The sequence below is a fragment of the Dreissena polymorpha genome, chromosome 7, assembly GCF_020536995.1.
Source record: "Dreissena polymorpha isolate Duluth1 chromosome 7, UMN_Dpol_1.0, whole genome shotgun sequence".
In the NCBI taxonomy this organism is placed as follows: domain Eukaryota; kingdom Metazoa; phylum Mollusca; class Bivalvia; order Myida; family Dreissenidae; genus Dreissena; species Dreissena polymorpha.
The window spans coordinates 56,682,416-56,699,309 of NC_068361.1; the positions used below are offsets into that span (position 1 = coordinate 56,682,416).

At 37.0% G+C, this 16,894-nt stretch overlaps 1 protein-coding gene across 3 annotated transcripts in view; it reads right to left on the reverse strand.

Moving 5' to 3' along the window:
* The window catches only part of LOC127837953 (uncharacterized), a 29,305-nt gene extending 13,365 nt beyond the window's left edge, over window positions 1-15,940 (reverse strand). For 2 of the 3 annotated variants that reach the window (XM_052365427.1, XM_052365424.1), the window contains exon 1: window positions 6,397-6,559. The gene's annotated coding sequence lies outside the window, so the exon portion shown is untranslated. Of the gene's footprint in view, window positions 1-6,396; window positions 6,560-15,669 lie in introns of those variants that run through there. The other variant, XM_052365426.1, reaches the window with a different exon arrangement.
* Window positions 15,941-16,894: the final 954 nt, after the last annotated feature.

Here is a 16,894-nt window from a genome sequence, read left to right on the forward strand (position 1 = left end):
ATGTGAATTTGAGGTCACACTGTGGTCAAATTCGATATAGCCCGTCGAGGGCATATGCTCGGCTAATCTTGATCAAGGAGACCGTTGAAACAAGATTTCGGAAATATAATTTATAGAGGTTGATATAAGAAGTTAAAACATACTTTAAACATAACATACATACAGTATTTTAAGTGCATCAATTAACCACGTCAAAGCAGTATGCATACGCTTAGTTGCAATAATTCAACTCTAAGCTTTATAGCCCAATGGGCTGAGCCGCCATAGGAAAAATTATCAAAGGCTCTGGGAGTCCGCTTATATGGACTATCAGTCAATCATACGCTAAACATTAAGTGCATGCAGTTGGTGAAAAGTGTGAATGCACCCTTGTTCCTAATTTATGAATTAAACTTATGTCTGCATGCAGCTATAAGTTCTAATGCAGCTTCATTCCTATTCATGATTTAAACGTCCACGATGTCCCGCTATATTTACAATAAGGCATGCGACTTAAAGTCTTACTACATACCATGCAATGGGCTTTTGGCAATATTTGAGCCTTACAGTGGAAAATGAAACAAACCTGTTGTTTTCTTTATTAAATAAATATATAACACGACATAACAATGAACAAAATAGAGTCATTGTCACAAATATGCGATCGCCAATAATTCTTTTGAGGATAACCTGTATTTAACATTTACAAGTTTGCGTCCTTCACCTTCGATCACGCGACCGGTTTTGTGCACGCTTCACTTCGTCTCGACACGCTTCTATGCTTTTTGACAATGCAACAAATGTTCAGCTGTAATCGTTAATAATGCGTTGTGATTTTGACCTTGAAGGCTCGAGGCCTGGAGCGATTGAGAAATACGTACATTATTGTACCGCATGGTTTCTCTGTTCCGTGAAGTTCACGGACATAACAATTACTGGCAGTAACTCGTATATCGTATTTCGAGGGAGATCCGAACTCAAAATTATCCATTTATCACATAAAAATTCCAATAACATTACGTCGGGAAATCCTTATTCTCTTTGCAGTTGAAATTGTTATTTATCTTCTTAAAGACTGTTCCGCTCGTGAAATAATTATGGACAAAACAATAAAAACAACTATTGAGCGTTTTCTCGTTTCCACGGTTTTCAATGACCAATGTTTCAGACAGTAGCAGGAGGAGAAACAATGCGAAGTCAGTGTGCATGATTTTTACGCAGTTGCGCTCCTTGTAGATACTGAACAAATAAGTGCTTTGTTAACTAAAATCCTTTCTTGCAACAGGGGTTTTCCTCGCTACATTGGGAAGGGCCCTAGCCTATGGATTTTGGGAATAAATTGCTCGTTTTGGGAAGAATTTTCACTAAAATTACTGCTTTGGGAAATGAAAAAGCTGGTGTAAAGTAGGATTTTTGGGAAAACTGCACGATTTTAAAGAAATTTTCAATTTGGAAGCGGCCATTAATAGGCCTCTGTTATATACGGCTGAAAACCCCTGTGCAACGTTCACGAATCAACGGTGACTGTGATAAGTTGACTGCTTGACAGTCACATGACAGTCAAATGTAACCTTTCTGCTACGGAACAGGCATAGCTATCAAGGTTACGCAATAATTGAGTGTTTAGGGGTAATAGAAAAATCCACTAAGGGGGGCTAAGCGTAAGGTCTCACTACGGGAAAGTTTTGAGCAAAAGAGCCGTAAACGTAGTTTGTACACAGATGCTCATCTGCCTTGCGCGCGACAATACGCCAAACAATGCCATTCACTTTATTTAAAAATCCGCCCATTCTGGAAATGTGTTTGATTCGCATTTCTCGACATTTGACATGTCAATTGACAACGCCAACCCCCTAGTATAATATATATTGGGTTGGCTAATTTTACATATATTTCCCCCGGATGGAAACAATGTGCGTAACTTCATGTACGATCTCATAACTTGTTTTAAGTCCTGACTTCCATTGTTCTGAGAGGCTCATTTTCATTCAATGAAGTTAATTAAATGCATCTCTTTTTTCCGCAACTGTCTATACGACGCATATACAAACATGTTGGCTCGGTATAAATATGTGAACGGTTCAAAATCGGTGCGGTTCTTAGAATAACCTGGTTGTTACGGATGTCTATAATCATCTTTTTGTGTGTATTTTGCCTTATGTTATATATATATATAACTATAATAATGTCAATAAAATTCAAATTTTCGTATTCCACATAAACATTCCAACATTTAACAGTATTAATAAATCGATGTAAATTGCACTTCAACAATGCGATATGTGATATACCCATAGCCCGATTTCAACGCTGCTATACGCAGCAGTTCAAGGTCAGTGTTTGGTCAGTCTGTCAAACACGTGAACGATAAACACGTGTATGCTGTTGACACTGTTTGAATTTCACGACCTGTGATGTGGAGATAAATCACAGAAAACGTACAGGTCCATGACGTGTATTTGTAACCTAAACAAAAGCATACCGGGACACTATAGTATGCCATTTTGAGTGGAAAATATTGTTATTGTCTAATCACGTGTGATATGTACACTTAAATATTACGGTAAAAAGAAAAAGAAAGATATTTCTAGTCTCCAAATACCTGTATAATCATTATCATTATTTGTATAACTGTTTAATTTTGTATTTGCCTTAAAAATAAATAGCGTATTAATAAGTTAAATATAATTTTATATATATATATATATATATATACTTTAGGTAAATTCATTTTTTCACTGCTTTTGTACAAGCGCTTTCATGCTTTTATTTCTTCTTCTTGCACATTCTGACAAAAAAATACGGAGTTATTTCAGCATGTTTCATAACAAATATCTTGAACAGCATTGTAACATGGAAAGAAAAATTGCTTTCATTTCACTATTACCTGTATACTGTATACATAAACTAGGATAAACAGATTACACTTTTAATAATCACGACGCCAGCTTTATTGTTTTTGAAATCCCTGTCATACACGAATTGCGAAAAAAGAAAAGTTATAAAATACCGTATTTTTTGCAATAATTAGTTTATATTGATAAAATTTCACAACTGGAGCCGTATTCATCAATAATAAACTCAAACTTGGACTCAAACTCAGACTTTGACTCAGACTTAGACTTACTAAAGACAGACTCAGGATTCGTATTCACGAACGCATTTGGAAATAGACTTCAATAAGATTGTGTTTTTTTAATGACGTCACGACTAAGCGAACTCTCAAGTAGGGAAAACGCGCCAAATAGTGTCAAAAATAGTAGCGGACATGTTTGATATAACTTATTGAATGGAGTGTTTGGCAGTTGAAGACAGCGAAACGAAGCGCCAGCAGGTCCAGATTGGTCCGAGCCAGAGTATGTTTTTAATGCGCTGGTTCGGGACCGCTGGAGCCTTCTATCGGCGAGTATAAGTGGCTCGGAGCCGAAAAGATTTTGGTTATTCGAAGAAAAAAATGGGACGAGGTGTCGAGCAGAATATCAGTGTAAGTTATATGTTATTATCGTATCTGTCTTGTAGTTGTAATATTTTATTTAATAGCTTACTTTTGGATTTGCTACCGATGTCGTTTTTACTAGCGCCGAATATTGCACTATGTATACAAGGGGCATAACCACTCAGCAAATTGTACTTACGGATTTCGGATGTGATTGTGGAATGTGTTTTAGTTTCAAACATTTGTTATGATTTATGGTACAGTTGCACGTTCTTTGTTTCCAAAATTTGCACAAGTGAATTGTTATTTAAGTATTAAAAATGAATATTTGTGGTTTCAAAGATAAGTTTACCATTTAAGGAGGTCTATTGTTTTAGTTTTCATCTCGTACCCTGTTAGATTCGTACCCATTTGTGTTTTATTCGTATCTGATTATAATCTGCACATTTCCAAACGAACTTTTCATTTACTACACGTTTACATTGATAACTATAACCCTGTATGTCGTTTATATTAAACTAATCGACAGTCATGATGTCAAACATGAAATGTTATGTGTTTCATAAATATTGCTATACATCATACAATTGTTTTAATTAAACTTTCAGAGAATTTGGTGTCGCAAAAACTGGTGAACAGTGCCAGAAGAAGTACCAAAATTCCAAGGCTCGGTGTAAGTTAATTACTTTTTTTTGTTATGCTTTCATTTAATTAATTTTGTTGAAAAACTTATCAATTGCAATTAGTTTGTTTCAATATTACTACATGTCAAACCTAATAAATTTAACTTAATAATAATTGTCTAAATGCGTAATTGAATTAGTGTTATAAAAAAGATCTGACACTTGTCAATTCATATGATTATGATTAAACTCATCAAGGAAATATGTAGGTAAGCTCACCAAAGGTGCACTAAATAACAATATTCATGAACTCGTTCACAGATATATGGTATGAATTGGCAACTTGTATCAGAATCTTTGTTTGTTGTAAATATAGCAGGGTTCGGTATTAGACAATTAAAATAAAACATTAAGATCATTAATTTTAGATCGGCAAATGAAGTTTGTGCATTTAAGGAAGTATTTCTATTCCTTTTTGTTAGATACTTTAAATCTCTTGACTATTTCAATTTTGTTGTTGAGTTCATTTATTCAAGGAATGAGTGCAAATACAAACATTGTATTTCTTGGTAATCAACTAATTAGGATTAATTTAATGGGAACATTATTACATAATTATAAAATAAATGACTGTAAACCACAGAGTAAATATAGCCCATTAATTGGATATAGTCAGAAACTATAGTCAGTATAGGATTCAATCTTCTTGCTACAGTGCGATCAGCTGTAATTTCTCAATCCACAGCATGTACAAATATTGATGGGTCATAACCTAAATTTTGCATATGATGTATGTCTCGAATTCCACGAGTAAACGTAACATGTACGTATCAACTATGAGGCGTATAGAGTCAAATACAATGCTTGAGCATAAAGAACTAGAGTGCCAGGTCAAATGGAATTCACGCGTGTTTAAGCTAAGCTTGAATTTACCGCGGTATACCGATATACCAGCGATATCGTTGCACATTGAAAGCTATGGATCGCAATGTCATTCTAGTTAAACTGTCGATTCATTGCCGACAGCTAGGAAATTATCGTTGGTTCTATAAATATGATCATAAACATATCAACGCGAGTTACCTAGCCATAAATTGTTTACATATTTAGATACCAATGACATGGTTTTTGCATGTGACAATCCGTCTCACCATGTAAGTCACTCCGCTCAGTTATATGACTGTTCATTGTCAAACTCATGCAAAACTGATGTTTTATATCTGCCCAGTATTTATGGCATTGACCTTAAATTAAGGCTCCGGGCCAGGGGGGCTTGCCCACTACCCACTATCTCATCATGGGCCAGAGGTAGTTGCAATAATACAACTCCCAGCTATTGACCCTCTGAGCTGTACGTATGTACTTATAAAAGCACAGAGCATTCAAGAAGAACTAGGGCCACGGGTTTTGCGCACTACCCACCGTCTCATACCTGTCACATCCATCTGTTACATGATACGATAGAATGCGCTTTGCGGTTTTCGCCAAGGAGTACGGAAATGCGCACACTTTTTCCCCAGTCAGATTCACAAATGAATCTATTCATTCTAATGACCGATTTTACAAGTTATTTGAGAAGCGCTGGTTCATCAACCGAAAGCTGCAAGTACTCGCAATCACAACTTCACAGTAACGCTCGAACAATATTGAACAACTTCACACCAAAAAGAAGTTCTTTATATAATGTTACATAATATATGGCCCACGTGTTTTCCATTCACGTGTTTCAAATCTGATTATCTTTGACCTTGAAACGCTAGCTCTATACTTATATGCTACCGAATGCAAATGCAGTGAACTCCCGTTAACGCGAAATACACCGCTGTGTACTTTTCGGTCTTAACCAACGGTTTATACAAAATCGTCATATCCCTCTGGCTGTCTGGTGACTTCTTTTACATCGCACTCGTTAATGGTATCAAATCGCGGTGAGTGAAGTGTCTATTTATAGAGGTAGTTTGGAAGTGACTTAAACATGAATCTATTTATAGTATGCGGTTGACAATGCAATCACCGAACTCCATGTGCGCAGTGACAGTGTTACTGCACGTGTTAAAACGTCTGCTTCTAGGCTATGCTCGGAACCGATCGAATTCTTGCTCCGAGTTTGAGATACCACCTCGCACCTCATAGCGGTGTACAAAAAATGTATACTGTAATTTATAAACTATAACGTCGTCGTATTAAATCTTGCGAAAAGTTTACGTTACAAGGCAATTTTTGACGATGTATAACCGAAGCAACATTTATTAAAATTTAATGTCGTTAATTCAATACAGTAACTAACTTTAAATCGTTTTTTAAGAACGCATTGATCACGAAAATCGTTTTGTATCGCGCTTAAATCTAGGTTCTTACTTGAATTTGTCGTATGATCTTTGACAGTTAACATACTCCTTTAATTGACGTTTCGGCATAATGCCTTTATCAAAACAATGGAAATAATATGTTAACTACATTTTTACGTCTTTTGACTGCACACTTTAAATAACAAAGAAAAATGTTTTTAAACGTCAAATGACGTTGTACATGATGACGGCATAAATGGCGTAATATAAAATGGCGCCAAAAAATGTAAAAATTCGCCAAAAATGAAATGACGTTAAACACTTACATATTGTGTCTTTTTATTTTATGCTTTCCGGTGGTTTATAGAGAAATATCAGTGAATTAAAACTGATAATTTCACTGTTTCAAACAATGAAAATTATCAGTGAAAATTATCGATAATTTTCACTGTTTATGTTAAATGACGTCATTTTTTTTTACGAAATGACGTCATTTTCCAAGCGAAATTCTTTAGTTAAACCCTTTAACAATGTATATAAACTGTGAAAAAAAACGCATAAAATAAAAAGAAAATTTGTTGGGTTCGGTGGATTATCGATTTTAATTCACTCGTGATCATATAAAATATATATTTTCTATGATCACTCGTGAATTAAAATCGATAATCCACCGAATCCAACAAATATCCTCTATATCTTATGTTAAATGTGTGATTTATATATTTAAGAAATTGATATTTTACAATAAAACAATCATCATCATATGTTATTATTATCTACCTAAACTTATTATCATAAATTAAATAGGGTAAACTTATTTAATGACTAATTGTTTCAATCCATATCTATGTAAAATATTATAATGATATTTGATTCAATAATCGTATTTTTCAAATGTATTACTTTTTTATAATAATAAACGAGAACATAATGTTTTTGACGATCTTAACAATCCTTAAAAAAATAATCTGTTATTTTGAATTTGCAAGATATTTAGAGGGCAAATCATAATATTTGGCGATTTCATATATAAATGGGAAGTCACGCGCAAAACGTGACCAAAGGACAAGTGGTAAAATGTGAGACGATCTAGATTGCGGACTGTATTTGATTCCTATAATAATAAGTTCTATCTTAATTCAAGGTCAAACATCGATATCAATAGGCATTTTTACGCTGGTTTGTTAAGTAAATTCACCCGACCATTCACGGAATGTGCAACGATCCGGGTCAGCTGTGGTAAGCTTCTGCGTGTCTGTTTGTTTCGTCTTGATCACAACACATAGCCCATACCATAATTTGAAATTGGATTAAGGTAAGTGCATGTACATTACCCGTGATTCATGGTGTACTTTCACATTTAGTGGACGCGTGTGTATACATTTGATCACAGGCAGCAGTATCATAAATTTGCCCCCCCCCCCCACCGGGACTCTACCCCCCCCCCCCCCCCCCCGAGTTTACACCAGGGGTTCCAGATTGTTAAATGTACACCTATTCTGTATGGTTCGACTTTTCAACAACGAATATTGAAAAAATACATAGTTTGAAACAATAACCCTCGCATAGGTATTATATATACACAAGGTATGAAACGCACTATATGCCTATTACTGAAACCTTGTGTATATATAATACCTATACGAGGGTTATTTTTTCAAACTGTGTATTTTTTCAATATTCGTTGTTGAAAAGTCGAACCATACAGAATAGGGGTAAGTTCGGGGGGGGGGGGTAGGGTCCCGGGGGGGGGGCAAATTTATGATACTGCTGCCTGTGCATTTGATTGTGCTCATTAATTAGCCTAGGTTACAACGCACTCTTCGTTATCAGATAAAATACAGATTATTGATATAAATAAAGTGACAGCATTGTGTACTGTTGATCATGGCCTCGAGCAATATTCAAGGGTTCTGTACCCTGCTCATATGAAATAAATGGAAGAACACGGATAGTATAAAGTTTTAGATGTTTGCAAGGTTTATAGTTACTTTTGAAAAATCGGTCTAAACAAGAGCTGTCACCATAGGATAACTTATGCCCCCTATAAACGCTTGATAGAAGTTGTGAGCTTTTTTCGAAACCTAAACGCAGATTTCGAAACCTAAACGCGGACCCTAAGTTCAAGGTCAAGGTCACAGGGGTCAAAATTTGTGTGCGTATGGAAAGGCTTTGTCCGTATACACATGCATACCAAATATGAAGGTTATATCTCAAGGGACATAGAAGTTATGAGCATTTTTCAAAACCTAAATGCAGATTTCGAAACCTAAACGCGGACCCTAACTTCAAGGTCAAGGTCACAGGGGTAAAAAATTGTGTGCGTATGGAAAGGCCTTGTCCATATACACATGCATACCAAATATGAAGGTTATATCTCAAGGGATATAGAAGTTATGAGCATTTTTCGAAACCTAAACGCAGATTTCGAAACCTAAACGCGGACCCTAAGTTCAAGGTCAAGGTCACAGGGGTCAAAATTTTTGTGCGTATGGAAAGGCCTTGTCCATATACACATGCATACCAAATATGAAGGTTATATCTCAAGGGACATAGAAGTTATGAGCATTTTTCGAAACCTAAACGCAGATTTCGAAACCTAAACGCGGACCCTAAGTTCAAGGTCAAGGTCACAAAGGTAAAAAATTGTGTGCGTATGGAAAGGCCTTGTCCATATACACAGTGATGAGCATTTTTCGGAACCTAAACGCAAAGGGTAACGGAAAGACAGACAGACGGACAGTCCGATCACTATATGCCCCATTTTCTTCGAAAGGGGGCATAACAAGTACACAACTCACTTTTCACCAAATAACTCAGCCAACAAAGACTGAATTATGTTAATTATCTAAACAGAAATATTGGTCGTGCTCGGTCAGTTGGTATGGGAATTGTTGTTGAAAGACAGAAAAGGCTACCGAAATTTGCCAGTTTGTTATAAATAACACAGCTTGACTTCAATTTTATATCGAAAAGTATTGTGTTTTGATGTTCCATTTACAAGAAGCAAATATATTTTAAAAAACCAGCGTCATGCGAAAATGGTTCTTATGCCAAATGTGCCCAGCGAAGCTATCGCCCAGCATGCACACCAAGCATTTTGGTCAGGAGATACCTGACTAGACTGCACTGGGCTCGATCTACCCTGTTCGAAACGCCATAAAACCCTCTTTCGCATGACGTGGATCTTAAAGTGTGATTTGAATGTGTCGAAAGATTTCCCGATGTATACTTTTTATTTACGAACACTATTGTGTGGTTTGAATACTCGTGCACTTAATAACACACATTTCATGCGGTGAATATTCGACTAACAAGTAAGAAAACCAAAAAAAGCTTTAATGACTTATGCATTCTGAACATCGTACCAATCACGTTTGCATAGTGGCCAAGTTTGATGTAAATCCTTGAATGGGTAAAGAAAATGAGGACCGGACACGAAAATACGCCATTTTTTTACCTTGAAATATGACCTTGACATTGAACCACCGAGGCTGACTTATGCCTTCTACACAACGTCTCTATTACCAAAACAATGTAGATTAGTATCATAAACTCATTCAATTTTTATAAGAGATATCATATGGATCCGGCACGTATCAAAGGTTTTCAGCTTTATATAACAGAGGCCTATTAAAAGCCGCTTCTTAATTGAAAACTTCTTTAAATAAATAAAAATCATGCAGTTTTCCCAAAATCCTAACTTACACCAGCTTTTTCATTTCCCAAAGCAGTAATTTTAGCGATAAATCTTCCCAAATTGAGCAATTTCTTCCCAAAATCTATAGGCTATGGCCTTTTCCCAATGAAGCGAGGAAAACCCCTGCGTATGGAGGCTGAAACTTTACAAACTCAAACTATTACCTTGACCTTGAGCATGCAACAACTGACTGCACATCTTCTTTATGCCCTTAACAGTTGAGGCAAGATTTTTGAAAATCCTTCAAAAGGTATATATAACAAGACTATTGCCAAGCAATATATGTCCCCTTCCGGCTCCACCATTGTCAGAAATTCCACCATTGTCAGATTTTTTTTGTCTTTGCCGTAGCAACCAGAATTTTTGATGTAGGAACAAAATGAAATGACCTGCATAATGTCCATATTGCCATCTGTCCATGTTTCAAGTTTCATGAAAAAATATGAAGAACTTCTAAAGTTATCGCAGGATCCAGAAAACCACCATTTTCAGCAGTATTTCTAGTCTATTTGTTGCCATAGCAACCATAATGTTTGACGTAGGAACAAAATGAAATGACGAGCATAATGTCCATATTGCCATCTATCCATGTTTCAAGTTTCATTAACAAGAGCTGTCACCATAGGATGACATATGCCCCCTATAAACGCTTTGATAGAAGTAATGAGCATTTTTCGAAAGCTAAATACTAAATCCTTGAAATGCACTTAGTGACCCCGTGACATAGTTTTTGACCCGGCATATTCTAACTTGACCTAGATATTGTCTAGATACAACTAGAAAACAATCAGTGCGAAAACAATATACCCCCTTTTCTTCGAAAGGGGCATAACATATTAAGAACTTTTAAAGTTATCGCAGGATCCAGAAAAGTGTGACAGACAGACATACAGACAGACAGACGCACAGAGCGAAAACCATAAGTCCCCTCTGCTGGAACCGGTAGAGGACAAACATATATAATTTAACTCGCGTTACGACGAACGAATTATTATCCGTTCTGGAAGCGATTAAAATCTATAAAACGGTACCCGACTTCATACACTTTTATGATTTAATTTAACTCGTCGTTGACGTACAGATTTTATTTTTTTATTTTTTGCGGCCATGATATTTTCACGAGTTACTTATTTACCAACACGCAAAAAACCAATGCAGTTAACTGTTAGTGTTAGCAGGGCCAAAAACCCTTCTTCGCAAACGGCCTCTTTTTCTTCCCCTTAACCAAAAAGGCCCTTTTCCCTACAGAAATTTCTTTAAATTTCATGCATTTTTCTCTCAATTTACAATCTACCTCAATGGGTCAGTATTTTCCATTCCCCAAAGCCAGAAAATTGTGTCTTTTTTCCCGAAAAAAGGCTGCGGCCTTTTCCCCAAAGTTGGTGTTTTGGCCCTCGTTAGAGAATCTTCTTAATTCGTCCAACCGTCCTTTAAGCCGTTTAAAGCTATGTTCACACTGGCAATCATTAAGAAGAATGATTGTCATTAACTGTTATTGTAATACCATTTTTATATAAGTGAATCAAACTCAATAAAGAGTTAAACAACTTTTGTGTTTTTTTTTATTTATATTCTACAGCAATTAGTATCAACATGATGCAAAATGTGAATTTCAAATAATTTCGTGACTTTAATCAAATTATTTAGACAGTTGATTGGTTATGGGTGGAAACTGGTTTAACCAAAACGTGTTGTTAAATACATTTCACTAAGGCTAAGTTTACTTGGGACTATTTACCTACGCCCACTATATTTCTCTTGCGTATCGTACAATATACAACAATTCAAGCGTATAATTTATATTTATAATATTAATGAGTGCCAGGTCAATGTTTTGACCTCTAAGTTACCAACTAACCAGTTGTGAATATATTTATTTTCATTTTCTTAAGGGCTAAATTGGCTCATTTTTGCACATGAATGTAACAGAGCGTATCTTATCTAGAGTCCGTGATGTAACTCGCAACCAATAACACTGCACGAGTCTCACGACTTTTTGTATACAACATGTTTACATGTACTTAAGACTGAAAATAGAGAGAACGCGCGTACAAATGAGTGTCAGTATATTTTGGTTGTTTACATTTCATGACTAGCTACTGTATATTTCATAGTCAAAATAAATCAATCAACAGTCATATCACTAATAATTTATTCCCTGTTAATGAAAACAACGTTTACATGACAATGTCGAATTATGTCACTTTTCACTCATGAAAGACACTTATTATCCCCACGTTTTTCGGAGAAAAGGTGGGGATATTGTGGTGAAGTGAGTCTGTCCGTTCGTCCGTCCGTACTGGCCACCTGCTCCTCCTACATTATTAGCACTAGAACCTTGAAACTTACATACATCAGGGTTTTTTCCCACTTTTTGGGATGATAGCCCATGTCTTTGGAATTGGGAATTTTAGCAGCATTTTCATGAAATTGGGGAAATAAATTCATCAGCCTTTTGTTTCACACGAAAAGTCCACTGATTAGGGAAATACTAAATTTGATATAAATCTTTATAATCATTCCAATTAAAAGAACAAAATCATATAATACTTTGTTAGATGTAATGGAATTTAAATTGAGATAAAATACGCATTAGACACTTCTTTCTAAAAAAATCTTTAAAAAAAAACATAATTGTATTTTTTTGTAAATTGGGAATTTTGGGAAAAAAGTATACTTTTTGGGATTGGGAACATAGACGAATTTCGGCTATAAAATCGGACCCCAAAAAAAACCTATACATGGTAGCTATGAGCATATGTGCGACGGTGACAGTGACGGAATTTTGATCTGACCCCTGGGTCAAAAGTTATGGGGGTTGGGGCGGGGCCGGGTCAGAGATTTTCACTTTTTTTTATGTTATTTTACATTAACTTCTTCATTTCTGCACCGATTTACTTCAAATTGATACTGAGCCCCTCTTATGACACTAAGGTCAATCTCAACTATGCATGGCCCCATAACCAACCCTGGGGCGCCCCGGCCACATAGGCCACGCCCACCCAAAATGCCTTTTACTATAATCTCTTCATTCCTACACCGATTCACTTCAAATTGATACTGAACCTCTCTTATGAAAATACGGTCAATCTCAGCTACATGTATGCATGGCCCCATAACCAACCCTAGGGAACCCCGCCCACAAAGGCCACGCCCACCCAAAATTGCCTTTTACTATAATTTCTTCATTTCTACACCGATTCACTTCAAATTGATACTGAATCTCTCTTATGACAATACGGTCAATCTCAGCTATGCATGGCCCCATTACCAACCCTGGGGCGCCCCGGCCACATAGGCCACGCCCACCCAAAATTGTCTTTTACTATAATTTCTTCATTTCTACACCGATTCACTTCAAATCAATACTGAACCTTTCTTATGACAATACGGTCATTCTCAGCTATGCATGGCCCCATTACCAACCCTAGGGCACCCCGCCCACATAGGCCACGCCTACCCAAAATTGCCTTTTACTGTAATTTCTTCATTTCTGCACCTATTCACTTCAAATTGATACTGAACCTCTCTTATGACAATACGGTCAATATCAGCTATGCATGGCCCCATTACCAACCCTGGGGCGCCCCGGCCACATAAGCCACGCCCACCCAAAATTGCCTTTTACTATAATGTCTTCATTTCTACACCGATTCACTTCAAATTGAAACTGAACCTCTCTTATGACAATACAGTTAATCTCAACTATGCACGGCCCCATTACCAACCCTGGGCGCCACGCCCACCCAAAATAACCTTTTACTATAATTTCTTCATTTCTACACCGATTCACTTCAAATTGATACTGAACCTCTTTTATGACAATACGGTCAATCTCAACTATGCATGGCGCCATAACCAACCCTGGGGCGCCCCGGCCACATAGGCCACGCCCACCCAAAATTGCCTTTTACAATAATTTCTTCATTTCTACACCGATTTACTTCAAATTGATACTGAACATCTCTAATGACAATACAGTCAATCTCAACTATGTAAGGCCCCATTACCAACCCTGGGGCGCCCCGCCCATAATAGGCCACACCCACCCAAAATTGTCTTTTACTATAATTTTCATTTCTACACCGATTCAATTCTAATTGATACTGAACTTCGCTTATGACAATACGGTCAATCTCAACTATGTATGGCCCCATTACCAACCCTGGAGCGCCCGGCCCACATAGGCCACACCCACATAGGCCACGCCCACCCAAAATTGACTTTAACTATAATTTCTTCATTTCTACACCGATTCACTTCAAATTGATACTGAACCTCTCTTAAGACAATACAGTTAAACTCATCTATGCATGGCCCCATTACCAGCCCTGGGGCGCCCCGCCCACCCAAAATTGCCTTTACTATAATATCTTCATTTCTACACCTATTCACTTCAATTTGATACTGAACCTCTTTTATGACAATACAGTCAATCTCAACTAAGCATGGCGCCATTACCAACCCTGGGGCGCCCCGCCCACATAGGCCACGCCCACCCAAAATTGCCTTTTACTATAATTTCTTCATTTCTACACTGATTTACTTCAAATTGATACTGAACCTCTCTTATGGCAATACGGTCAATCTCATCTATGCATGGCCCCATTACTAACCCTGGGGCGCCCCGCCCATAATAGGCCACACCCACCCGAAATTGTCTTTTAGACTATTTTCTACTATAATTTCTTCATTTCTACAACGATTCACTTCTAATTGATACTGAACTTCTCTTATGACAATACGGTCAATTTTAACTATGCATGCAGGGGCGTTCCTAGGCATACGGCAAAACGCCCGTGCGTATAATTCAGTTTCACACTGAAAAAAAGAAAACTCTTAAAATTCGAAAAATGCAATAAAAAGTGAGGGCTAAGGGGGGTAAGAGGTTTAATGAAATATTTCCTTTTATCGGTCTTTTTCAAGCAAGAAATTGATGAATAAAATTACCAAAACGTGACTGAAAGATAACACCAAAACGTACCATATATAATGAATTTTTCAAAACATTTCTTGGGGGAGACCCCCAAACCCCATCAGCAGGAGGAGGAGACCACCTCCCGCACCTACCCCCCACTCGCAGCTTCGATTCTCGATCAGCTGAAATAGCCACAGGAACGCCCCTGGCATGGACCCTTAACCAACCATGGGGCGCCCCTGGGTCAAACATGCGGCGTGGGGATACGCGTCGGCCTCTGCCGCGCCATTTCTAGTTAACTAACGCTCGTTTGGTCATTGTCGGCTCGGGTACTACTAACATGTACCCCGGGTACTCTTAAGTATACTTACATGTACCCCGGGTACGGTACTAACAGGAACAGTATGAAAATAATACGCCAGAGGCAATAGCCCTTAGCATCAAGAAACGTCATATCACTTCGTTTTTTTCCACATCAAAATGACTATTTGAATACACAAGATTATACTTAAGATGTATAGCGTAGTACATGTATATACTGACTTTAACCTTGCACTTGTAGGTTTAACCGACTATTCATGTTAACTAATACGTATCGATAATGCACTGTGGAAATATACTTAGTATAGAAATGGCAAAAATCATAGGTTTTAAATACAATTTTAAAATATTATTAATGTATATATGTCAATAATTTGAAAACAAATGTAAGACAGTATACATACCGTGTCATGTGTGTACATACTACATATCATGCTGAAAACTAGGTCAGCAGCAAAAAATAATGTTTATATAAAACAAACGGTAGTTTTATCGTCTTGATAGGCACTAGCAAAATCTTTGCCACGATAAAATCCAAAACTCCAGTTACACTTTAATACTGTTTTCGCAACATAATCTCCAGCATTGATGACTATTCGCAGTTTTCATGGACAAATACAAGGAAAGTCATGTAGACAGAGTTCTCGCATGTGACCTATTGATACACATGCGAAGACAATACATCCCTCCGCGCACTTAACCTTGACCGTGATCTTGAGTTAACCGATAAAATAATCAGTCGTAAATTCTCAATGTCTTACAAAAAATATACACGAATCACCTTCTAACGAATAGGTGCATACCGAAATTTACATGATAATGCAGTTTTATGAAGCAAATAAACAGGTAATGGGAACTACTTCATGCAATAATGGACTAAAAATAGAACATCATGCGTATTGGAATTTAATGGAAAAACGTGACTTGTCGGCAAAGTTTAAGTGTGGAGTGGACCACAAACCGCTAACTATGAAATACGGTTTATCATATCACATCACAGGCGTTTACATGCACTTAATATTTACCATGATATTTAATTTGGTCAATAACAAATTAATGGTAAAATGTATTTTTTATACAAAAACACACACACACACACAAACGACATGTACAAATGTTTGACGAATACGTTCATACCGAATTATATATAATGATGCGGGTTAAAGAAGTAAAAATCATGTATTTGAAACTACTTAATGCAATTACGGGCTAAGCATAGAACATCATGCGTATTGGTATTCCATAGGAAACGTGACTAGATATGTTGAGTGGACCGAGAAGGCATACTATACATATCACGTCTATTATGAGTGGCCAAATATCTATGAATAAACATATATATTGATAGATCTTTGGTCTAGCGGTGCGCATTTAGGTCGCATTGGCGACCGTGCACTTCTCTTTGGATCAAAATTATATCTTAGGCGAATACCCGAGCAGCCGGGGTAAATTTGACCGGTTATGGCTCAAAAGTAAAATATTCCTCTGAAGGTTCACACATGCAGGTTCAACCGTGCATGCAATCGTGTAGACGCAGAAGTACACGTGAATAAACTATGAAATTTGAGGGTCACGTGCGCGAAAGGCTGTCCGGTTGGCGCAGTGGCTGGTACACGTGCTTTTCACCTT